General features: G+C 45.3%; 1 pseudogene; it reads left to right on the top strand.

Moving 5' to 3' along the window:
* On the top strand, positions 1-25,299 carry LOC136460242 (receptor-like protein 43; annotated as a pseudogene).
* The last annotated feature ends 640 nt before the right edge of the window (positions 25,300-25,939 follow it).

Here is a 25,939-nt window from a genome sequence, read left to right as displayed (position 1 = left end):
ATGGAACAGCAAACCAATAGCAAGTTGGCTCCCACAAAGCATCGCTTCCCCAAGCTCCTGCTCCTGTTCCTATGCTCCTACTCCGCAGAAGCTGCAGCCATGATCAACAACACCACAGCCCCTTGCCTTCCAGATCAAGCGTCTTCACTCCTCCAGCTAAAAAGTTCCTTCATCTTGGGCAACCTATCATCATGGCGAGCTGGAACAGACTGCTGCCACTGGGAGGGCATCATCTGCGACACAGGCTCCGGGAGAGTCATTTCTCTTGACCTCGGTGGATTCAACCTGGTGAGCCGTGGCCTACACCCTGCGCTCTTCAACCTCACCTCTCTCAGGAACCTCAGCCTTGCTTTCAATTACTTCGATCACGCCCGCCTCCCAGCATCTGGGTTTGAGCGGCTCAATGAAATCACCCACCTCAACTTCTCCAGTACCAACTTTATTGGTCAGATCCCGAGTGGAATTTCCCGCCTCAAGAACCTTGTCAGTCTTGATTTTTCTTATAATGTTGACGCGTTGTATCTTCGAGGGCCAAGTTTCCAAACTTTCATGGCAAATATGAGCAATCTAAGGGAGCTCCATCTTGATTTTGTGGATCTATCTAGCAGGGGTTCGACTTGGTCTACTGCATTAGCAGACTATGTTCCCCAGCTACAGATTCTTAGCTTGTATGCGTGTGGTATATCAGGTTCTATTCACCCTTCCTTCTCAAGGCTTCGCTCACTGACAGAGATAGACTTTGGATTCAACATGAGACTCAGTGGCAAAGTCCCTGAGTACTCCTCTGAGTTATCTTTCCTGTAAGACATAATTTGCTGCTCCCATTTCTTTATTATTGAAGAATGGTCGGCTCGGTCGCCCACTCTATGTTGGGAGTTGGAGACTGATCGGCACTGCCGACCACCTTCTGTAGCTGTAGCAGTAAGGCAGTAGGCCATATTAGTAGTGGTTTACTTCAGCCATGTAGAGTGGAGATGGCTGAGCTAAGCTTTGTACCTTAGGAGTAGGTAGTTTGTGTACCCTTGTACCTTAGGAGTAGGTAGTTGGTGTACTATGTATCTTAGGAGTAGATAGTTTGTGTACTCTTGTACTCCGGTAGTAGGTAGTTGGTGTACTCACCAACAACTATGTACCTTGTAGATGTATAGTTAGAGTTGTATATATTCTATCCAAAGGCAATACAACAAATCAGTTCAGTTTGCCATATCCAAAAGCAGAGCTTTCGGCCAGCGCTAGGCTTGTGCTGTGTGTGTGAGCTGTTCTTAATATCTTCTTCTACCTCTAGCCATAGTGAGGGAGTGTGCTGGTAAGCTTACTGCTTACCTGTGCAGGGCTACCGAGGGACTAACAAGTGGTATCAAAGCCGTACAAGCGTCGTCGTCGGACTAACCGCTGGCGATGACGGACGGTTCAGAGATGGGCGATAGCAGCGGCACTGCTATGGCTACCCAGCCACGATAGGAGGTAGTTGTGCGCACAGTTGTAAGGTTGAGATGGCGGACTAGAGGGGGTGAATAGTCATTTCTAAAATTAATCGCGCCGGCTAACCGAAACAAATACGGAATTAAAATAATCGGTCTAGCCAAGACTACACCCCTCTATCTATGTTCTCTAGCACCTTACAAAGATCCTAATTAAGCAACTAAGATGCCAGGATAGCTAGAGCTCACCTAATCAATTGTAGAAGCAAGGTCATACAAACCTATGCCACTAGTACTTCAAGCAACGAGGGAGCTCCTACACATGCTAATATGCAAAAGCACAAAGCTCCTAACCTCACTAGCAATGCTCAATAACAAGGCAACCAATGCCAAGTTAGAGAGCGTAAATACTTAGCTACACAAACTAAGCAATGTGACTAACAAGGTTACACAAACCAAATTAGCCATGCAAGGGAGCTACTTCTATGCTACACAAGCAAGAAGGTAACTAGCAAGCTATACAAGCTAACTAATTACAAGAGCAACTATACAAGCACAATGTATATGAAAGTAATTACAAGCTTGTGTAACAAGGATGCAAACCAACGGGAAGACAAGGATGACACCATGATTTTTATCCCGAGGTTCACGTGCTTGCCAACACGCTAGTCCCCATTGAGACAAGCTCCAAGGTTGCCGTCGGTCCTCTTGCTATTGATGACCCACAAGTCACACTCTCCCACGTGGAGTGCTTCCCACAAGCTCTAGCACTTGACCTGGCCAGACCACTTGTCGCCCTTCGCGTCTCGCTCTACTAGAGTTGCTCTTCGCGGATCCCGCGGGGCGAGCACAATGCCCCTCACAAAGCTCTTCTCCGGAGAACCGCACAAGCTTCTTGCGGGCTTCGACGGAGACCACCACCAAGCCATCTAGGAGGTGGCAATCTCCAAGAGTAACAAGCACCACCGGCTTGCAAGACCACCACCTAATACCACTCGATGCAACCTCACGATGCAATCATACTAGAATCGCTCAATCACTCAATCGGATGAACACTATCAAGCTAGAGTGAGTTAGAGGGCTTCCAAGCACCACCACATAAGCCACCAATGCTCTAGTGTGCTCTCACTTTCTCCCCTCACGGCAAAAGGCCGACCAACATTTCTATGTATAGCCCCATGGGCTAAAATAGCCGTTACCCCTTCACTGGGCGTTTTTCGGGACGACCGGACGCGCCGGTAGTGATGACCGGACGCACCCAGCCAGCGTCCGGTCACTCCTGGCCATCCATGTGTTGCCCGCTTTCAACCGAAGCCGCCCGATCTGAATGGTCACTGACACCATCTCAAAGGTCAAGTGACGACTGGACGCACCACACGTCAGGATCGGACGCACTGGTGCTAGCGTTTGGTCATTTCTAGAGAGCTCCTCGAGCCTCTGTTTTGCGACCGAACGCGTCCGGTAGGTCACGATCGGACACAGCATCAGCATCCAGTCCTTCTCCTCTTCTCTGCGCCACCACGTCAACGGGACCAGATGCACCCACCACGTGTCCGGTCACAAAGTGACCCAGCGCCCGGTAGAAGACCGACGCCTGCGCGTTCACTGCTGCCACTGGCTGAACACGCCGGTCTAGCCGAGGCCGGCGTCTGGTCACTCACAGTGACCTCCTTTCGCCTCCGTTTCTTCACTGAGTTGATCCACATCAACCTCAACTTCTTCTCCTTTGTAAATGTACCAACACCACCAAGTGTACACCCCGATGTATATGTGTGTTAGCTTTTCACAAACATTTTTCAAAGGATTAACCACTCAACTTGCCACGCCACTTGATCCTAGCAACGATGCAAAATTAGATCACTCTAGTAGCACTAGATGACTGATATGCAAATAAGTTTGCCCCTCTTGATAGTACGGCCATCTATCCTAAACCTGGTCATAAATTTCTCTACACACCTCCATCATCACATGTGTGAGCTTTGCAACATCTCTAAGCCATTTCCACCTCCATGGCATATGTTGCTCACACACATATACCTATGGACTAATTACCTATGTATCTCACATAAACACAATTAGGGCACCTAGGGTTGTCACTCAATTACCAAAATCAAACATGGATCTTTCAGTCTCCCTCTTTTTGGTAATTGATGACAACTCTACAAAGATATGGAAATTAAGCTCTTTTGGATTCATGTTGCTTGCCCAAGCAATTTTACCATGTGTAAATGATTTTGAACAAGTACCACAAACCTGAAATGGTAGTATTAGCTCCCCCTACATTTGTCTTAGAGTGTTTGGTTTGAAGCTCGCACATATGTATAGATTGGAATTGTGGGAGAGTAATTACTACCAAATGATGCTAAGGTGTATAGAATAAACCTTTAAAGTGTGATACCAATCGGAGTTGCACTTTTAACACCATCCTTAGCACCATGAGTAGCTAGACAACAAAAATACTAGAAACCCCGTGAGATCAACATTATAAGCAAGGTTCTAGTACCACGTGTAAAAATACAAGTCTAGCTACCATCCTATGCATGCTAGTTATCAAGTCAACATTCAAGTTCTACAACTAGCATACACCACATAAAGCATGCATATCAAATTTAAAAACTTATGCAATGCAAGCAAGCACATGACTACGCACATATCAAATGCAACCAATCAAAGTTCATGAGCTTGCTCCCCCTACTTGTGTGCTTCTCTTGTCCAAGAATTTGGATCCATCTCTTTTCTTCAATGTTGCTCCCTCATCCATGTCCATGTCTAACCTCTACTTCTTTGTCTCAAACTCCCAAAGCTTTCATATCTTTGTACAATCTCTCCCCCTTTGTCATCAATTTCCATAAAAGGTGTGTTTCTCATTGATGCAAAGGTTTGCATTTGGGGTAGATGGTTGAGGCTTGAATCTTGCATTTTTTATGGACATCACTTGATTGTTGGAATGACACCACTTGTAGCCCTTGAGATACCACACATAGGATCTTTGACCTTAATGCCAATTTGTGGGACACCTCCCCCTATGTCATAGCATGGGTCATCCATTTGATAAACTTGAGCTCTTGTAGGTGAGGGATGCATTCTTCATTTGATGATCACTTAAAGTTGAGGATCACTTGTGGAACCATTGTCTTGCATGATTGATACCACGTGTAGATGTGATACCACTTGAAAGAATTTTCTAGTATGGAACCACTTGTTGGATTTATCAATAAATATCATTTCTTGAACATTTGCTATCTTCATGAGTACCACTTATAGGATATCACTTGTGAGTTGATCTAGACATCACTTGTGAATTCTTGATGAAATACTTGAGTCTAGATACCACTTAAAATAAACAAACTAGATATCTATTTGCATTGTTGTCTTGTGCTTGTACTCTTATCACTATCATGAGCTTCTATGGTTGACTTGAACTAAATTGATTTGCCTGAGCTTCCATGTTCGGTTTGAACCAATGACAAACTTCTTCACACCTCTTACAAGGGTTATCTTGCCAATGTTGTACTTATCACTTGTTAGCAATCCAAATTAAATCAAGTACTTGGGTTCACTAGCTCATGAACAAATTTATATACTAACCACTGGATCAACTAATCATTCAAGCAATAGTGGTAGGCTATGAATTTAAACATTTCATTTGTTATGCATGATCCTATGAAGTATGTACTATATGCACTAATCGCATACTAGCAAGGGATGAAATGATCATGCACATTACAATGATACCTTTACTATGTTGGAGTAGAGGATAGTCACATGGATTCCAATTCATTACTCCAATAGCAATATAAAGTCTAATTTATAGCTTGGTGAAGACCAATCATCATAGATAGAGTCCATTCTTCACCCATATGATTTAAAAACCACTAATATGATCAAGTGCACTATCTTATTGTGGTTGGCTTACTTCTTTATTTCATCTTTGCTTGCATGAGAGAACTATTTGTAATACCACTTGAATTGTCATGACTAGCTTTCTTTTGGGTGTTGCTTGCTTTTCTTGATCAACCCTTTTGATTGCTTCAACTAAGCATCTCAAATGTCCCTCGGATCACCACTTCCATGTTAGCCTTCCAAGTACCATACTTAGTTTACCTACACATAGGCGGCAAGCCCCTACACTAGGGATAAGTGACCTCTCTCCAAGAACCATTCTTGACACTCACTTGAAATAACTTGATTGATTGATCCAAGTGATGGACTTAACTTGATGAGTAATCTTGATTCCTTCTTTAAGTCCTTTTCTTTTTACTTATTTAAGTCATTTTCTTTCTACCACATGATTTCCAATAGTCACTAGAACTTAAACTTCATCTTTATCTTGAGTTTGATCTTGATCTTCCAATTTGAGTACCAAATGTGTGCAAAGTACACTTCCACAATCAAATGGCCTTGTACTCTTTTCTTGTCATACTTATAGCTCATTTGAAAACCAAACTTAGGTACCTCAAACACTTATAAACATGATTCCAACTTGAGGACCTCTCAATCAAAGTGACTCTTGATCAATCCAATAATTGTGACTTTTCTGGCAGATTATGTACTCTTCAAAGAAAAATGCATATCTCCCAAAGTACAAATCCAAATACCACAAAATTTGGTGGAGATGTGCTTCACTGAGTTATCTAGTAGCTGTAAAAATTTGAGCTTCATTTTACTTTTATATTGCTACTAGATTTCAATTATTCCACCACTGCTATATGCTAAAAACTACTGCACTATAGCTAACAAGATCCACTCTAAAACCGAAGCATCTCTTATCCAATTCTTATTAAATTTGTACAGCATCTTATATCATAAGTCTAGAGCATGTAAACCAATTTTTAAGCCAATCCAATAAGTTTTGATCACTCAAACATGGCTAAGATCACAGCTCACTCAGATTTTTAATTTAGGACAGATTTTAATCACTTGAGCTATACTTCATCAAATATGAATCAAACTTGAAACTAACTTATTTGAATACTTCCACAAGACATATATCCATTCAATCCACTTACTAAATGTCATCTTATGAACTTATCCAACACAAATCAATCCAAACTTGATTACTAAGCTATTTATCCATTCAAACAACTCATAGCAAGCAACATTGCATATTCATCCAATTCAATCAACTCATATGCACCCAAATGAAATGATCAACAAGAGATATACCTTGATTAGATCATGATCATACAACTAGCAAGCTTCAATTCAAATACTTTTGCAAGCCATCAAATATATCTAATGAATCACCACAACTTGAATTATAGCACTTGTATGATGTAGCACATTTAGACTTCACTCAATTATCATGGCATTGGGTTTGGATGTGCACTAAGCTTCATAACTTGACTCAATATTTGATGAACAATGTGAGATCAATTGAATCAAGCCTCTAATGCCGATGGTACCTACAAACAATCATCCACTTTTTATGGTACCCAAACAAGTTTGGGTCCTCTCAAGTTAGGAGCAACATACTTAGGCAAAGCCTTAGTATGAGTAGCGGGATATTTTGCAATAGAAACCATAGAGGTACCATTACCATCCTTCCTAAGCATAGAATCATCATCAATTCAAATAGCTTTAGGAGTATTACCTAGGGGACATGAATGTGCCATGTGTCCCCTTTCCCGGCATGAGTAGCACTTTCTCTTTGATTGAGCCTTCTCTTCCTTGCTCATATGGTGCTTCCCATTACCTTGCCTCTTCAATTTTGCTTGAATCTTCTTCTCAAGCTTGGTAGGACACCTCGAGGCAAAGTGTCCCATATCTTCACACTTGAAGCACTTGATGTGAGCATAATATTTCTTTTCATCTTGATTCTGGTTCATCATCTTGGCATCTTGATTAGGAGTTGGATGCCTTGCTCTTGCTTTACCACCTCTTCTTGTCTTCTTCTTCATCCCCAAATCACCATCTTGATGGTTGATCTTGACTTGAACTTGGGGTTTTGCTATTGGCTCAACTTGAGGCTTCTTGGTTGGGAAATACTTGGCAAGATGTCCCATATCATGGCACCAGTAGCACATGAAATGAGATATCTTTTCTTCTTGCATCTTCATGTTTGTGCCCTTGCTCTTTTTGAAGCCAATGCCATTCTTGTCACCATAGCTTCTTTGGTTCTTCATCATATGCTCAAAGGTGACTTTGGTGTTATAGCACCTCTCTAATTTGTTGCTCAAATTCTTCACTTGTTCATTGAGCTCATTGTTCTTCTTCAAAAGGTTAGTCTCACAAGACATAGAAGTAGAACAAGCATCTATTTGTGAAGAATATGGCATAGCTAATAAATCATCACAAGAGGTGGATACATGCTTCTTGCCTACATCACAAGGGTTAGCAACAATATGTGATTGATCAATTGACCCATGTGATGAGCTCTCACTAGTTTTAGATTTTTCATTGGAAAGCCTATTAGTGAGAAAAGCATGATCTTGTACCAAGTTATCATGAGTAACACTAAGTTCCTCATGAGCCAATTTTAGCTCCTCATGTGAACAAGTAGTAACATAAAGTAGATGCTTTTGTTGTTCACATGTGTTCTTTAGAAAAGAGTTTTCAATTTTCAATTTTTTGGTTTTAGCCATCTCTTTTTCTAAAGCTTTGATCATGCAACCATATCTATCTAGAAGCTCCTCATATGAATCAAGATCAATCACATTTGCATTAGATACCTTAGTGTCACCTTGTGACATGAAGCAATGTGATGTAGTTGGAGAGCTTGAAGAAACATCACTCTCATAGCCGGAGCATGATCCATCATTATCACCATCAAGTGTGCATGGAGTAGCATCTTTATGTGCCACACTTGTGGCATCATCATCAACCTTGTCAAGTGATCTTGTGGTAGTATGATCATCATCATCACTTGACCATGAGGTGGAGCAATCTTCCACAATCACCAAGTTGTGGTCATGCTCAACATCCTCATGTGCATCCTTCTTGGGCTCATCATCATCATTGGAGACCGTCCCATATTTCTCATTGAGATAACTCCAAATCTCATAGGCGGTCTTCATGTCAATGATCTCTCCAAATATGCTATCATCCAAAGATCTATACATGATGTCAGTAGCTTAGATGTCGAGATCTAGGCATTTCTCTTGTGCTTGAGTTAGATTATTTTCATCCAACACATGAGAAAAGCCTACATATACCATCCACCACATTTGAGGGCAAATAAACTTAAAATTGCATATCATTCAATTTTTCCATCGTGTAAAGTGTGTGCCATCAAAAATGTGTGGACAATCAACATCTAGCCCGTAGTTCGCCATCCTCTCAGGTCGGTGAAGACAACAAATGAGAGACCAAGCTCCGATACCACTTGTAAGGTCGAGATGGCAAACTAGAGGAGCGTGAATAGTCCTTTCTAAATTTAATCGCGCCGGTTAACCGAAACAAATGTAGAATTAAAACAATCGGTCTAGCCAAGACTACACCCCTCTATCTATGTTCTCTAGCACCTTGTAAAGATCCTAATTAAGCAACTAAGGTGTCAGGCTAGCTAGAGCTCACCTAATCAATTCTAGAAGCAAGGTTACCACAAGCTCTAGCACTTGACCTAGGCGGACCACTTGTTGCCCTTCGCATCTTGCTCTACTAGAGTTGCTCTTTGTGGCTCCCGCGGGGCGAGCATAATGCCCCTCACAAAGCTCTTCTCCGGAGAACCGCACAAGCTTCTTACGGGCTTCGACGGAGACCACCACCAAGCCATCTAGGAGGTGGCAATCTCCAAGAGTAACAAGCACCACTGGCTTGCAAGATGACCACCTAGAGCCCTCTAACTCAATCGGATGAACACTATCAAGCTAGAGTGAGTTAGAGGGCTCCCAAGCACCACCACATAAGCCACCAAGGCTCTAGTGTGCTCTCACTTTCTCCCCTCATGGCCAAAGGCCGACCAACATTTCTATTTATAGCCCTACGGGCTAAAATAGCTGTTACCCCTTCACTGGACATTTTTCGGGACGACCGGACATGCCAGTCATGATGACCGTACGCACCCGGCTAGCATCCGGTCACTCCTGGCCATCCGCGTGTCGCCCACTTTCAACCGAAGCTGCCCGATCTCAATGGTCACTGACACCATCTCAACGGTCAAGTGATGACTGGATGCACCACACGTCAGGACCAGACATAGTGGTGCTAGCGTCCGATCATTTCTAGAGACCTCCTCGAGCCTCTATTTTGCGATCGGACACGTTCGGTAGGTCATGATCGGACGCAGCATCAGCGTCCGGTCCTTCTCCTCTTCTCTACGCTGCCACATCAGCGGGACCGGATGCTCCCACCATGCGTCCGGTCACAAAGTGACCCAGCGTCCGGTCGAAGACCGACGTCTACGCCTTCACTACTACCACTGACCGGACGCACCAGTCTAACCGAGGCCGGCGTTCGGTCACTCACAGCGACCTCCTTTCGCCTCCATTTCTTCACCGAGTTGATCCACATCAACTCCAACTTCTCCTTTGTAAATGTGCCAACACCACCAAGTGTACACCCCGATGTATATGTGTGTTAGCTTTTCACAAACATTTTTTAAAGGATTAGCCACCCAACTTGCCACGCCACTCGATCCTAGCAACGATGCAAAGTTAGATCACTCGAGTGGCACTAGATGACCGATATGCAAATAAGTTTGCCCCTCTCAATAGTATGGCCATCTATCCTAAACCTGATCATAAAATTCTCTACACACCTATGATCAGTGAAATGAAATGCCCTAGGTTATACCTTTGCCTTGTGCATTCCATTCCATCTCCTCCAATGTCGATGCAACACATGCACCAACACGATCAACAATGATATGATCCACTTCATATCATCACATGATCATATTGGTTCATCGATCTTGACTTCACTAGCTTTTCACCGTTGCCTTCGTCCATCGGCGCCAAGTCTTGCTCAAGCTTCACCGCCACGCGGCCATCGCTCCAAAGCCTCCAACTTGCCCTTCACAGTTGTAACTGGTCCATCATGCCAAGTCTTGTCTTGATCTTCTCCACCTTGATCACATGACTCAATGTGGAAGAACCGCCTAATCTAATGCCTCACAAGAGTGCTTGTCTTCCATTAGGCACTAAGCACTCGAGGGAGAACACCAAATTACTCGGTTCCATCGGGCACACCCCAGGGGAGAACCCGAAAATCCACATTTTTGCCATCAGGATCACAAATGAGAGAATAAAGCTTACATCATTCGTAACCATTTCTTACATCACTTTTAATACAACATCAGAGTATAATATTTATTAATATAACAGTGGAATGAAATCCTATTATCAGAGTTATGAACAATTTAATTGAACAGCGGAATAGAAACATGTGAATAGAGTTATAGCGGAAATATACATCTATTAATGACATGATGAAGTGTTGATATATAGACTACGACAATAGATTATGAAACTTTCGTTTATAAAAGTATTTGGTGAGAGTTATAAATAACAACTACGATCGCAGCGTAAAGGAAATCCTCTCTGAGCCCACCAGGAGGAATCCACACACAAAGGTCAGCTCAAGCCTCCACCTGTTACCTGCAACAGGGGGAATAAAACCCTGAGTACTCAATTGTACTCAGCAAGACTTACCCGACAGGAGAAAAGAAAAGACTCCAAGGATATGCAAGGCTATCTGGCTTATGGGTTTATTGCATTTGCAGGAAGCATTACTAAGCATGCGTCCTTATGTTCGATTTTTATTAATAGCCGTATTGGTTTATTAACTAACCATTCTATGTAAGCACCTGTGCTACTTTCAAGCAGGTGGTAAGCAATCAGATTTCCCTTGTCCAACTTCCATCTTTCATCTTCTAGTTCTTACTACGATGCTAAACCGTAGACAAGTCGTACCGGATCGCCCGGCGATTCACGAATCAATGCCCCCAGCTGGGTACCCCGAAAACACACGCCCCGCTTGTACCCCAGGCACAAGCAGGACCAACCCATCACTTTCATGTCCCGGGTGTCTAGGTCCTCGTCCAAACTGGGACTCCAAGCCCCCGCCCCTGAGTCCTAGACTCAGTGCGGCGCAAGGACCTCCTCCACCAAAAACAAACCCTGACAGTCAGTCTGGAAAGAGCTGGATCCGCGACAAGCGAGCAACAAGTCTTCTAAGCACCCATACACAAGTATGTGCTCGGGATAATAAGTCTGTGACCTGCCTAGAGTCAGATGCAGCGATCGGTCCTTAACCGACCAGACAGGGAAAAATGGTGTAACCAAGCTATGACCCGCCTCCGCGGCGACACAACTTCTCACACCCACCAATACCCAAACCATATCCCTGCCCAGTCACCATTTTTCCTTCCACCATTTTATATATTCCAAGTGATAATCATATAGTAACATATTTCCTATATCTTGCGAGTGACAGGCAATCACTCGACTTCTACTGGAGTCCTGTAGCATAGCAATCTACACGATCATGTCATACTAGTAAGACTCATAGGATAAAGATATATATGCAAGTGGGTTTCATTTAACTCCTTGAAACTTAATGCGCAAATATAATTTAAACTACAGAAAGGTGGGGGTTATGCACCGGGGCTTGCCTGGGTAAGATATAACAAAAAGTTAGTATCTGCATCTTCAGATCATCCACATCATCTAGATAGAAAGTCCATTGCATCACCTTCGAATTTCCAATCATCCTTCAATCGATCCATCGATCCATCATCGTACCTATATGATATGCATGCGATGCAATGCAAAGATGTAATTAATCAACTGCAATCGTGACTCGTAAATTACGACTTACGCCCCTCGAGTTAACGGGCTAGTTCTAACGACGGCTGTACTTAGGCTACATATCCATGTTATCGAATAAGACGTTATTTCCCAACAATTATTTTAGTTATACAAACCCAAGTTGTTTCTTTATTCCTATCTATCGATTTAATCATTATTCAAAATAGAGCATCATTATCTACCTAGCAAACTAATTATTATAGAGCTACAAAAATTACAGTGGGTAGATTACAATATTAGTAGTTTACTGTCAAATTTTTAGAGTCAACACTATTACCAATTTATCCGGGAAATTCCTACAAGTACATCTTTGAACAATATTAAGCATTTTTAAATAATTATATAGCTCCCAAAAATATTGCCAAACTTTGTGAACAAAATATACTAATAAATAGAGCATGATTTTAGAAGACTAACAAAACTGGTTTCATAAATTTTTGGATCACTACATAGATTTATATTGATTTTACAGTTTTGCCTTATAAGCGAATTTAGAAATTGCTTAAGAAAAATAAAGAGACCAGCAATCACCCACTCGGCCCAATGGCCAGATCAGCCCAGGCGAGCACGGCACCAGCCCAGATGGGGCAGGACGCGCGTGGCCCAGCGCGTAGGCTTCCGGCCGACCCAGCAATCCGGAAGCGACCGGGCTAGTGGGCGCGCGGCAGCGGCCCAGCGAGCAGACCGCGGCCTAGGCGCGAGGACAGGGCGCACGGCCCAGCAGAGCGGCATGGCCCAGCAGAGCGAAAGTGGCCGGCCAAGTTGCCTGCATTTTTGTAGAAATGACCCCGCAGTTCTACGAAACCACTCCACAGTCCAGTAAACCCTATTCATCAGAGTCTAGCGTTTCGCGTTTGGATCCAAAGAAAACTTCTATTCCCGTTCCTCACCTTCTCTCCTTCCTCCAAAACAGAGCACGGCGCGGGGAACCAAATCGCCGGCCCAATCGGCGGCGGCAACGGTGCGACAAGGCCGGGGAACAGCATGTTGGCGGTAGACCACCCGCTGGCGAGCCGCACCAGGACCTGCGCGGCCTTAGGCGGGCCGCGGCAAGAGCCAAACCGGCCCTCGGTAGCCCGCCTGCGTGAGCCGTGGTGGCGGTCTACCGGCAGCGGGCACCTAGGGGGGAACGGCGGGGTGCCAACGCGTAGGACGCCGCGACGGCGAGGCACGGGCGCGCCTCCGCGGCAGTGGTTGGTGACGGTGGATTGGCGTGACGGAGATGGAGTAGAGAGGGCAGTACTACGGCATGGAGCCATGGTGGTCGCGTGCGCTCGTGCGTGATGGCCAGCGGCGGCACTCCTGGACTCCAGACGTGGCGAGGACGGCGTAGCACAGAGGTGAGGCAGAAGGAAGAGGAGGGCACCGGCGCTGGAGTGGCTGGCGGCATCCGAGGACTGCGGCACGGTGGCTCCGGCGCGGAGCGAGGCGAAGGGGCGCTCTCGCGCAACGTAAGCAGAGGGGAGAGGTGCCGATGGAGGGGCTACTGTACGGTGGCATGGAGCTCGCGCAGAGGTGGGGGTGAGTCGCCTAACCGAATAGCCAGGGCGGCCACGAGCACGGTACAGATGTACACGAGGCGCTGCGGTGGTCGAGCGATGGGAGCGCGGCCACGGAGACTCGGCAAGGAGAAACAACGCTCCAAAGGGGAAAAGAAAAGCAACGGCGGGCGCCGCAATGCTTCGGAGCTGAGCTCTGGAAGGGAGAAAAAGGGGAGCAGAGACATGCAGGGGCAGACGGTGACATCTCGACAAGATCATAATTTTGATGGACAAGGGGGCAGTGGCTACTGGGCGTAGCATGGGCTTCAGCTGTGCGACTACGCGCGCATAGAAGGTGAAAGGACATGACGAGGGCAGCAGACAGCAAGGACGCGGGCAGGGCATGGGCTGCCGGGGCGTCCCTGTGCGCTGTGTGCCACAGTGAGTAGCGTCATGTCACACCAGTACAACAAGTTCCTGTGCAGTGCAGGGAGAGGACAGATAGAAAGAGGAGAGAGTGCATAGGCAGGCGCACTACCCGGTACGAATATTGCTGCTCAAGTTAGTAGGGATGGGGGAAAGACGACAATTCACCACGCAAAGTTGATGCTCAGAGCGGGATCCCATTTTCTCATTGATGACGTTGCCACATCGCTCACTGGAGCCATTAAATCGGCATGTGCTTCCGCAGCGTGTGTGTATATATATACATACATATATATATATATATATACGGTTTATTTGTAACGTGAAAATTTCCAGCAAAGCGCGAATTTAAATTTGTATATATATATATATATATATATATATATATATATATATATATATATGTATGTATGTATGTATATCGTTATATTTATTAATGGATTCTATTTTTATTTATAAAAGTTACTTTTCATGCTTAATCTAATAGAACAAGCCGTTCGCTATCGATTGGCCAGAATTGTCGTTCGACATTCCTGAACATCTTTACGCACTGCATAATTTAACTTGGATGTTGATTCGAGTCCGCGAAACTAAGTCACACAAGATTCGCTTATCGCCTCAAGTACGTTTTAAATTAAAAACCCGAGAGTTCGTTTTTGAAAAAATTTCTTAGGCCTAAATCGCGGTGCTAAACAAGTTCGTAACACCAGGGGTGTTACACTCAATGTCATGTCTCATGTGCAATGAGCTCCTTCATCATCACATGTGTGAGGTTTGCAACATCTCTGAGCCATCTTCACCATCATGGCATATGTTGCTCACACACATGTACCTGTGGATTAATCACATGTGTATCTCACATAAACACAATTAGTCCACCTAGGGTTGTCACTCAATTACCAAAACCAAATAAAGACCTTTCAATGGTGCGGGAGGTCAGTGGCACTAGTTGGCCGACGTTGACTTGCACCAACTATGGCGAGTGGGCGATGACCATGAAGGTCAAGCTCAGAGCCCGACGACTCTAGAATGCTATTGACAAGGGCACCAACAACGAAGAAGACGACATGTCAGCATTGGAGGCTATCCTCGCTGCTGTGCCAGCAGAGTACAGGGAGTCATTGGGGGAGAAGGACTCTACTAAGGAGGCATGGGAGGCCATTGCGGCGATGCGTGTTGGTTTTGACCGTGCAAAGAAGGTGATGGCCTAGCTGCTGAAGCAGGAGTACACCAACCTCAAGTTCAAGGATGCTGAGTCAGTGGAGGACTTCTCCCTCCACCTGCAAACGCTCATCAGCAAGCTGAGGAGCCACAGTGTCACCATCGATGAAGGAGAGGCGGTCTCCAAGTACCTCCACTCTGTGTCGGTGAAGTACATCCAGATTGCTCTCTCCATAGAGACGATGCTGGACTTGTCTACCCTCACCATTGAGGATGTGACAGGCCATCTACGGGCAGTGGATGAGCGCATGGAGTAGGCCACAGCAACGATGGATAGTAGCAAGCTGCTGTTGACAGAGGAGTGGGCTGCCCGAAAGAAGGAAAAGAAGTCTGTGGAAGTAAAGATGGCATTGGGGACCCGCGACCCGATACCCAACGGGTATTTACTCCATTAGGGTCTAAATATGGACTAAACACACTACCCACGGGTACGTAAATGGACCAAACCCTTCACCCATCGGGTACGCGGGTATGGGTATGTTCCAGCAGTCCCCGTAACCGTTTACCCATGGGTGAAAAATACTCGGCCATCTAAAAGAGATCAATGCTCCATGGTTAGACTACAGATTCTAAAAAGTAATGTAGGTAGAGAGAAACAAATATGCTTGCCAGTAACCTTGGTCATATTTGGTGCAAAAACCATAGCAATGTTGCGAGCATTCATCTTGTTGTAGCTTTCATTTTCCACCACATCTGCCATGAGATTAATTGCCCTTTCAAGCAATGCTGCTTCAACAGGAGGTATGGTACTTGCAAGATGGCTACACTCTTCTTTAGTGTTGCAGTGCATCACTTGTTCTGGAGTCAACGAGTCCAATACTCCACTTGAAAGTTCCCAAAACCATGTCTATAATCAGTAACTTCTACATTAATCATGACTAATGTAGAGGAGAAACTAAACGGAAAGGAATTTTAATTTGCAGAAGATATTATTATATGCTATTATTTGTCTAATTTTATGTGCTCTGGTTAGTGGTGGTTGCTGTTGAATTATAGATTTCCATATGCGTGAATAAATTGTTGGTGGGTACGGGTGACCCGATGGGTATGATTTACCCGGGCGGGTATGGGTCTAGGGAAAATTCCCCACCCATGACGGATATGGGTATTCTGACGGTACCAAATTTTTATGACGGGGATGGGTCTAGGATGGCCATACCCAATGGGGATTTACCCATTGCCACCCTTATGTGGAAGCCTCCTCCAGCCGCCGTGGCAATGGCAAGCACCACGGTAAGGCTTCTTCGGAGAAAAAGAAGAATAAGGTCGACCCCAACGCCTACCGGCGCTGTGGGAAGACAGACCATTGGGCAAAGAAGTGCCTAAATTGCAAGCAAGAGAAGAAGGCTGAGGCTCATCTGGCGTAGGCTGATGATAATGATGAGGCCATTTTCCTAATGGCTATGTTATGTGCACTACACGATGTTGAGGCCAAGGAGAAGGGAGAGGTGACGGCAGTGGAGGAGCATGGGAAGGCTCTGAAGGCTGTCAACCTTGATGAACCATGTGCCCAAGTCCACCTCGAACATGTGGGCGGCAAGCAGGAGCAGCAGTGGTACCTAGACTCCGGTGCTAGCAACCACATGACGGGCTCCAAGGCAGCCTTCTCTGAGCTCGACGGCGACGTGACCGGCATAGTGAAGTTCGGTGATAGCTCAAGGGTGGCAATCCGAGGGCATGGCACCATCATCTTTAGGTACCAGAACAGTGAGCACCGCACGTTGATGGATGTATATTACATCCCACAGCTACGTTCAAGCATCATCAGCATTGGCCAGCTGGATGAGCGTGGCAGCGAGGTACTGATCAAGGATGGCATCCTCAGGATCAGGGACCAGGAGCAGCGGCTTCTTGCTAAGGTGAAGAGGTCCCAGAACTGGCTATACCTGCTCGACCTAAAGGTGGAGCAGCCCATCTACTTGGTTGCACGGCGCATGGAGGAGCCATGGCTGTGGCATGCCCGGTATGGACATCTCAGCTTCGACGCTCTTGGTCGGCTGAAGAAGATGGTGACTGGGCTGCCTCCCATCGAGCATGTAGGCGAGCTGTGTGATAGCTGCCTAGCCGAGAAGCAAAGAAGGTTGTCATTCCTAAAGACGGCGAAGTACCACGCGGTAGAGGCCCTCGAGCTGGTCCATGGTGACCTCTATGGGCCGATCACACCGGTGATGCCTGGTAGGCACAAGTACTTCATCTTGCTGGTGGATGACTATAGCCGGTACATATGGCTATAGCTTCTGACTAGCAAGACCGAGGCGGTGGAAGCGGTCAAGAAGTTCAAGGCATGCGTAGAGGTGAAGAGCGGCAAGAAGTTGCGCGTGTTGCGAACTGATCGCGATGGTGAATTCACTTCGGTAGAGTTCATTGCTTACTGTGCGGATCAGGGCATGGTGCGACACCACACTGCACCGTACTCGCTATAGCAGAATGGCATGGTGGAGTGGCAAAACTAGACGGTGGTCGGCATGGCTCGATCCATGATGAAGGCCAAGAAGGTGTCGGTGGAATTCTGGGGAGAGGCGGTGACCACAACGATGTTTATCCTCAATCGCACGCCCACCAAGGCCCTAAAGGGCAAGACACCATTCGAGGCTTGGCATGGACGCAAGTTGAATGTGTCCTTCCTCAGGACATTTGGCTGCGTCGGCCATGTGAAAAACACCAAGCCTCACCTCGGCAAGCTGGAAGACAGGAGCATGCCTATGGTGCTCCTGGGCTACGAGGAGGACAGCAAGGTCTATCGGCGTTATGATCCCAAGAGAGGCAAGGTGGTGATCTCTAGAGATGTGATGTTTGATGACATGGTGGCCTAGGCACGGGGGAAGCTGGCAGCTTGAGCAGCACCTTCATCTTCGAACACTTAGTCATCCATGGTGGTGGAGACACTGGAGAAGAGGTGCCGACCACCCCAGAAGTGGTGCCGAGCGGTCCAGCAGCAATGCCAACCACTCTAGAGGGGGTGCCGAGCACTTCAGCAGCAATACTGAGCGCTCTAGCAGTGGAGCCAACCACTCTAGGAGTGGTGCCGACCGCTCTAGCAGTGGATCCGACCATTCTGGCAGTGGTGTTGAGAGGTCCAGCAGCAATGCCGACCACTCTAGCAGAACAGGGAGGTCGGGGACCACCGATCGAGTTCACCTCCCCTCCAAGCGACATCAGCGAGTTCATGGATGCCTTCCACGATGGTGAGGAGGTGCGGTTCCGTAGGCTGGACAACATCATCGGCAATGCAGGGGCCACAGGCCTAGTGAGTCGGCTGCTCGATGATCCAGAGCTACTCCTTGTTAGTGTCGAGGAGCCACCAATGTTTGCAGTGGCTGAATGCGACGCCAATTGGTGATGGGCGATGTTGGAAGAGATGAAGGCCATCAAGGACAATGGCACATGGGAGCTGGTAGATCCACCGGTGGGCTGCAGGTTGATCGGCTTGAAGTGGGTCTACAAGGTAAAGCGGGATGAGCATGGCACCATTGTCAAGTATAAGGCTCGACTCGTCGCCCGTAGCTTCGTGCAGCGTGAGGGCATCGACTTCGAGGAAGTCTTTGCTCCAGTGGCGCGAATGGAGTCCGTTCACTTGTTGTTGGCCATGGCAGCAGCGAAGGATTGGCACATCCACCACCTCGACATCAAGTCTGCGTTCCTCAATGGTGAGCTTGCGGAGACAGTCTTCGTCAAGCAAGCTTCGGGCTTCATCGTCAAGGGCGCTGAGCACAAGGTGCTCAAGCTACGCAAGGCGCTCTATGGGCTATGGTAGGCCCCTCGAGCGTGGAATGCCAAGCTCGACGCCACCTTGGGCGAGCTTGGGTTCACTCGCTACGCTACAGAGCACGTGCTCTACTCGCGACGACGTGGGAAGGAGGAGCTCATCGTTGGCATGTACGTTGATGACTTAATCGTCACCGGAGCGCGAGCAAAGGACATCGATGGTTTCAAGCGTGAGATGGTGGCTCATTTCAAGATGAGGGATCTCGGCACGCTCTCCTACTACCTTGGCATCAAGGCGAGGCAGGGAAAGCAGAGCATCTCCCTAGGTCAGGACACCTATGTCGAGAAGCTGCTAGAGCGCGGCGGCATGGCGGAGTGTAAGCCGTGCATGACTCCGATAAAGGAGCGAAGCAGAGGACATTGACGGTTTCAAGCGTGAGATGGTGGCTCATTTCAAGATGAGCGATCTCGGCGCGTTCTCCTACTACCTTGGCATTGAGGTGAGGCAGGGGAAGCACAGCATCTCCCTGGGTCAGCGCGCCTACGCGGAGAAGCTGCTGGAGCTCAGCGGCATGGCGGAGGAGCGGCTGAAGCTGAGCAAGCACAACACTGCTGCGAAGGTGGACATGATGCGCTACTGGAGCATCGTTGGCGGGCTACGCTATCTCACTCATATCCGACTGGACATTGCGTTCGCGGTTGGGTACGTCTGCCATTTCATGAAGGACCCGCGCGAAGATCATTGGTCGGCAGTGAAAAGGTTGCTGCACTACGTCAAGGGGACGCTCGATCAAGCGATCATCTTCTCCAAGAGTGGCAGCGAGGGTGGGTTGCGGCTCACGGTCTTTAGTGAGGCACCCCTCAAGGCAAAGGAAGGTGAGCCAGAGCTCACTGTCTTCAGCGATGCGGACATGGCGGGCGACATTGATGGGTGACGGAGCACCTCTGACGTGCTGGTCTTCTTTGGAGCGGCCCCCATTGTTTGGCAGTCGCTGAAGCAAAAGATCATGGCGCTGTCGACGTGTGAGACAGAGTACATCGCAGCGGCCACGGCGGCGTGCCAGGCAGTCTAGTTGTGCCGGTTACTAGGCGAGCTGACCGGCGAAGAAGCTCACCAGCCAGCTCAGATGGTGGACAACTAGCCCGCCATCGCCCTCGTCAAGAATCCTGTCCTCCACGACCGGAGCAAGCACATTGACATCAAGTTCCACTTCCTCCGGGACTGCATCGATGGAGGGCAGATCGTCATCGAGTTCGTCGAGACCAGCAGACATCTCGCTGACATCCTCACCATGTCACTCGGGTGCCTACGGTTCATGGAGCTGAGGAAGATGATTGGCATTGATGAGGTCAAGGCATCGGGTTAGCAGCAGGATTAGGGGAAGAATTGTAAGACATAATCTGCTGCTCTCGTTTCTCTATTATTGGAGAATGATCGGCTCGGTCGACCACTCTCTATTGGGAGTTGGAGACTGGTCGGCTCTGCTGATCAGCTCATGTAGCTGTAGCAGTAAGGCAGTAGGCCATAGTATTAGTGGTTTACTTCAGCCATGTAGAGTGGAGATGACTGAGCTAAGCTTTGTACCTTAGGAGTAGGTAATTGGTGTACCCTTGTACCATAGGAGTAAGTAGTTGGTGTACTCTGTACCTTAGGAGTAGGTAGTTAGTGTACTCTTGTACTCCGGTAGTAGGTAGTTGGTGTACTCACCAACAACTATGTACCTAGTAGAGGTACAGCTAAAGTTGTATATATTCTATCCAAAGGCAATACAGCAAATTAGTTCAGTTTGCCACATCCAAAAGCAGAGCTTTCGGCCAGCGCTGGGCTTATGCTGTGTTTGTGAGCTGTTCTCAATATCTTCTTCTACCTCTATTCATAGTGAGTGAGTGTGCTGGTAAGCTTACTGCTTACCTGTGCAAGGCAGCCGAGGGACTAACATTCCCTGAGCAGTCTTGACATAGCAGGCACTTCTTTTGAAGGGCAATTTCCAACCGAGATCTTCCAGCTAAAAAGTTTCATGATGCTTGATTTATCTGATAACCCCATGCTTTTCGTGAGATTAACATATTTCCCAGATGGAAACAATTTGCAGAACCTGAATCTAGTATGGACCAACTTCACTTATGACACGCCACTCTCTTTTGCCAATCTGACGTCTCTTCAGACTTTGCGCCTTACCACATCAACCATGGCCAAGGAACTCCCCATTTCAATAAGGCTTCCGTCACTGAATAGACTGGAGCTAGATGGATCTGGGTTGGAGAAGCCAGTATTATCTTGGGTTGGCAATCTTAAAGAATTGAAATACCTGGACCTTCGTGGCTACGACTTCTCACAATCGGTACCCTCTTGGATCGGCAACCTGACAAAGCTGGAAACTCTGTCCTTATTGAATTGTGATTTCACTGTGCCAATACCACACCAGATTGGATATCTCGGAACTTTGAATCTTTAGAGTTAATGGGGGTGACGTCTCTGGGCAGCAAATACCGTCATGGATCGGCAATCTTACGAAGATAACATATTTGGATCTCGAAGGTTGCAATTTCTCGGGGCTGATACCTTCAACAATTGGGAACCTGACCCAACTCGAGGAGCTGCGATTCTCAGATAATAGCCGCACCGGTAAGACTCCAAATCACAATTGCTTCCTTACAAAATACTACTCTTTACTTTCCTATTATTATAGATTATAGATAGGGACGATTGGGAGTGGATTTGAATAATCCAAAATCCAAATGGATTTTATTTGATTTGGATACATTTTGATGTGTGTATTTGGATTTGGATGTCCATCACCATATGATCTGACCAAGTCCAAAACTTATTGGAGATAACCTAAAAAATGCCTGGTGTTCGTTGGATTTTTTTTGACTTATTAACACGTAGAGAAGCCTTTCATGCGCGACTTTGAGTTTCTCGTGTGGGTCTCACATATAGATCTAGTTGCACTGATTTTACGTAAAGTATGCATTAGGCTCCCTAGTCGATCAATCCGTGCTCTCGCATGGATTAGAATATTAGAAGATATAAGCATTAGTTATTGTTTAATATATCTCTATCTGATCAATAACAGTTACTTGTACAGAATTACACATTTTCTTGTTTATTTTTTAACACAATATACATAATAGATAATGTAGTCTTTGTCCAATTAAGTTAAAGTTACCAATACTGGTCTATATGTTTTTTTTTTCTCCATTTCCAATAGTTTTTTTGTATCTTGAATATGTATTTTGGTTGAACCTTAACTTAAACTATGGTGGCTCTTGTGTAACCCATATCTTATGATATCATGAATCTTGTGTACTCCATCGCTCGGAGCGATCGGAGCCTCGGGGGCTTTGTTAGTTATCTAGCGCTAGGTGTAGCCCCTGAGCCCCTGGCTGATTGGTAGAGTTAGGGGTTAATTCTGTCATGATAGTGTTTAGTAAATGGTTTGCGCAACCCCGGTGTTAGGTATTCATCATTATCATTAGTAGTAAACCAGCCCACTAAGCACTTCTTCCACGCTCTCGACCTCTTGGTCCTATGCTCCTACTCTGCAGAATGTGAAACCAAGTTGATAGGAACCTTGGTTTACTTGTGATGGGCAATAGACTAATGTGAAATGGCTTTGAGCTTTTTGAGATTTCATGAAGCTCTTGTGTGTCTTATTTGACTTTTTGGTTGTGTTTAGCTTTTGCCAAATTGAGAGTTTTTACTTGGAGCTTTGATGATCCTGCTTCCTCGTATCAAGCGGTCTTGTGCTTGCTTTTTAATTACTAGCTAGCTTTCGGTCATTTGAGTGACTTCACTTTGCCTTCAAACCATTTCTGTTTTGGTGTTTAACATTGCACTTGTCAAGGGAGAGATTGAGAAGTCAAGGTTGATATATGACCTTATAAAAGAATGATGAGGAATTGTTAAGATGATTTGAGGCTTCCACAGTTATGCTCTTAACTCATATATGCTTGATTTTGCCAATGGCTAACTAGCGGTGTAGTGTTGCATTGTGCGTAAAGATGTGTCTTTTGTCATGTCTCTTGGCTTGCGAACCCTTTTATTTAGTACAAGTTAGTAACTCCAAATGAAAGGTTGAACCTAACAAAAACTACAATTTCTTGTTATGCCATAATTATCCAATGTCAAGCCAAATATCATCACCCAGCGCATTCATTTTGAATGCACGTTGTATACATATAGGTTAAAAGTATCTTCCATAGTATATTTTTTATCATTAATCTCTCTTGTAGTATGTTTTATAGCCGGTAAAAAAATCAATGTATTAACAGATTTTTGAAACTCAAGTTATTGACATGGCTTTTGTACATTGAGCATGTAGACGATTTGATATTTGTTAGTCAAAACGTATTGAGTTTGGCATTTTCAAATAATAATACAACATATTAAAAATACATAGATGGAATATAAATAAACAAACTCTAGGATATAATGATGTCAAAATTTTGAAATTGGTCTGTTAGTACCAGAAATATGCCTTCTATTTACAATTTGCAGGACCAAAATCCAAAAGACATTAGTAATGCTTGAAAAGACTGACATATTGTCCATGCGTGCAGGAGACATTCCGAAGTCTTTGTTCGCTCTTCCAGCACTGCAAGCTGTTTTCCTAGATGGTGGGAATCAGCTTTCGGGTTCTCTAGAAGACATTCCTGCTCCTTCATCCTCACTGTTGACAGATATTGATTTAAGTGGTAATCAGTTGACAGGACCAATACCGAAATCATTTTTTCAGCTTGCAAATCTTCAGTTTCTCTATCTCGAGTCAAATAAATTGACGGGCACAATTGAGCTTAGCTTAGTCTGGGGGTTGAAAAGCCCCACTACGCTTAGCCTGTCTAATAATATGATATCGCTCATAGACAAAGAAGGTGATACAGTGTTTCCGTCTCTCCCTAATATCACTGGCATAGCTCTTGCATCTTGCAATCTTACTAAACTTCCAGCTGCATTCAGATATATTGACACTGTTGCATATCTTAACCTTTCGAATAACCAAATGGAAGGGGCCATACCAAGTTGGGTATGGGAAAACTGGAAGTACCAACTTCAAAGTTTGGACCTTTCACACAACATGTTTACTACTTTAGAGAAGTCTCCTTCTTTTCTTCATATGTCATCCTTGGCTTTTCTTGATCTCAGTTCTAATAGACTTCGAGGAAGAATACCAATACCAGTATCATCATCCGTTATGTTGGATTACTCCAATAATAACTTCTCTTCCATCATGCCCAACTTCGGCAGGTATTACAAATGGCACCTACATCAATTTTTCTAATAATAAACTAAGTGGCTATATACCACCTTCGGTTTGTAGTTTAAACAACCTTGATATCTCGGGCCTATCTTATAACTACTTTAGTGGACCAGTCCCAGCATGTTTGATAGAAAGAGGAAGCCTCACTGTATTAAAGTTAAGAAAAAACAAGCTACATGGGGTACTGCCAAAAAATATTAGAGAAGGATGTAAGCTTGAAACAATAGATCTGAGTGAAAATCGAATTGAAGGTACACTACCTGAATCACTAAAAAATTGCCAAGATTTAGAGCTCCTTGACGTTGATAATAATCGTATTGTTGGTTCACTTCCATCTTCGATGGGTGCTCTTCCAAACCTTCGAGTCCTTATCTTAAGATCCAACCAATTCAATGGCACTGTAACAGATCTTCATACTGGCCATAAAAGAAATAAACATTTTACAAGTTTGCAAATAATAGACTTAGCTTCCAACAATTTCTCTGGTTACTTGCATTCAGAATGGTTTGAGACATTGAAATCAATGATGAATAACAGCAATGACAAAGGACAAATTTTGGAGCACGATGACAAACCAAATGAACCGAACTATCAATATACTGTCACCATCACATACAAAAATTCTGAGTTACAGATAACCAAAATCCTAACCACTTTTGAAGTAATCGATTTATCAGATAACTCATTTGATGGTCCCATTCCCAAGTCACTTGGCAGGCTTGTTTCACTACATGGACTTAATATGTCACACAATAATTTTGTGGGACAAATTCCGCCACAGCTTGGTGATTTGAGTAGGCTGGAATCTTTAGATCTCTCCTGCAACCATTTCTCAGGGGAAATCCCACCAGATCTGACCTCTCTAACTTCTCTCAGTTGGCTAAATCTTTCCTACAACAACTTGACTGGAAGAATACCAGAGCAAAACCAGTTTTTTCATTTCCATCCAGTTCTTTTGAAGGCAATGCGGGCCTTTCTGGAAGTCAAGTGTCAAAACAATGTGACAATCCCGGTTCAACTACTCCAAGAGCATTAGATCATCAAGAATCCAATAGTTTGTGGCAGGACAGAGTTGATGCCATCCTTTTGTTCACATTTGTTGGCTTGGGGTTTGGAGTGGGTTTCGCATTGGCAATCTTGTCACGAAAATTTTACCGCATAGAAGGATGGATTTGCAAACATTTGTATATTTATATGTATATGTAATTGTTTACACCAAAATTTGGAAGAAGAGTCACAGGGACTCGAAAGCTCCCAAGATCATGTCATCAAGGAATCAATTACGTGCAGATCGGAACCAGTTGAATCGGATGCAAAAACTGGAATCGGCTTTCTTCAGATAGCGCCAACGGATAACAACAAAGGCCATGATTCAGCGTCAGGACGAAACATGTTGGACTCTACAAAAAAGGAAACGATTAGAGTCCAAGTTATCTTAAATTAGGAATGTTTTCTTTAGGGTCAAAGATTGTGATGAGTCATGCTTAGACAGGAGTCGTGCGCAGGTCCCGGGTATAAATATCAAGCCCCGGCTATTGTAAAGGGACATCAATCAATCTAAATACAAGTCAATTACTTTTTTTGGCTTCGGCCACCCCTTAGGAGTAGGAGTAGAGTAGATCTCGGCGAGTTCTTCAGCGAGTATGGCTGCATCGATCCGATCGACCTCCACTGCT

This window comes from Miscanthus floridulus, chromosome 6 (assembly GCF_019320115.1).
Source record: "Miscanthus floridulus cultivar M001 chromosome 6, ASM1932011v1, whole genome shotgun sequence".
Lineage (NCBI taxonomy): Eukaryota > Viridiplantae > Streptophyta > Magnoliopsida > Poales > Poaceae > Miscanthus > Miscanthus floridulus.
The sequence above is the reverse complement of the archived record's forward strand: the minus strand, read 5'-3'. Positions and strand labels throughout refer to the sequence as shown.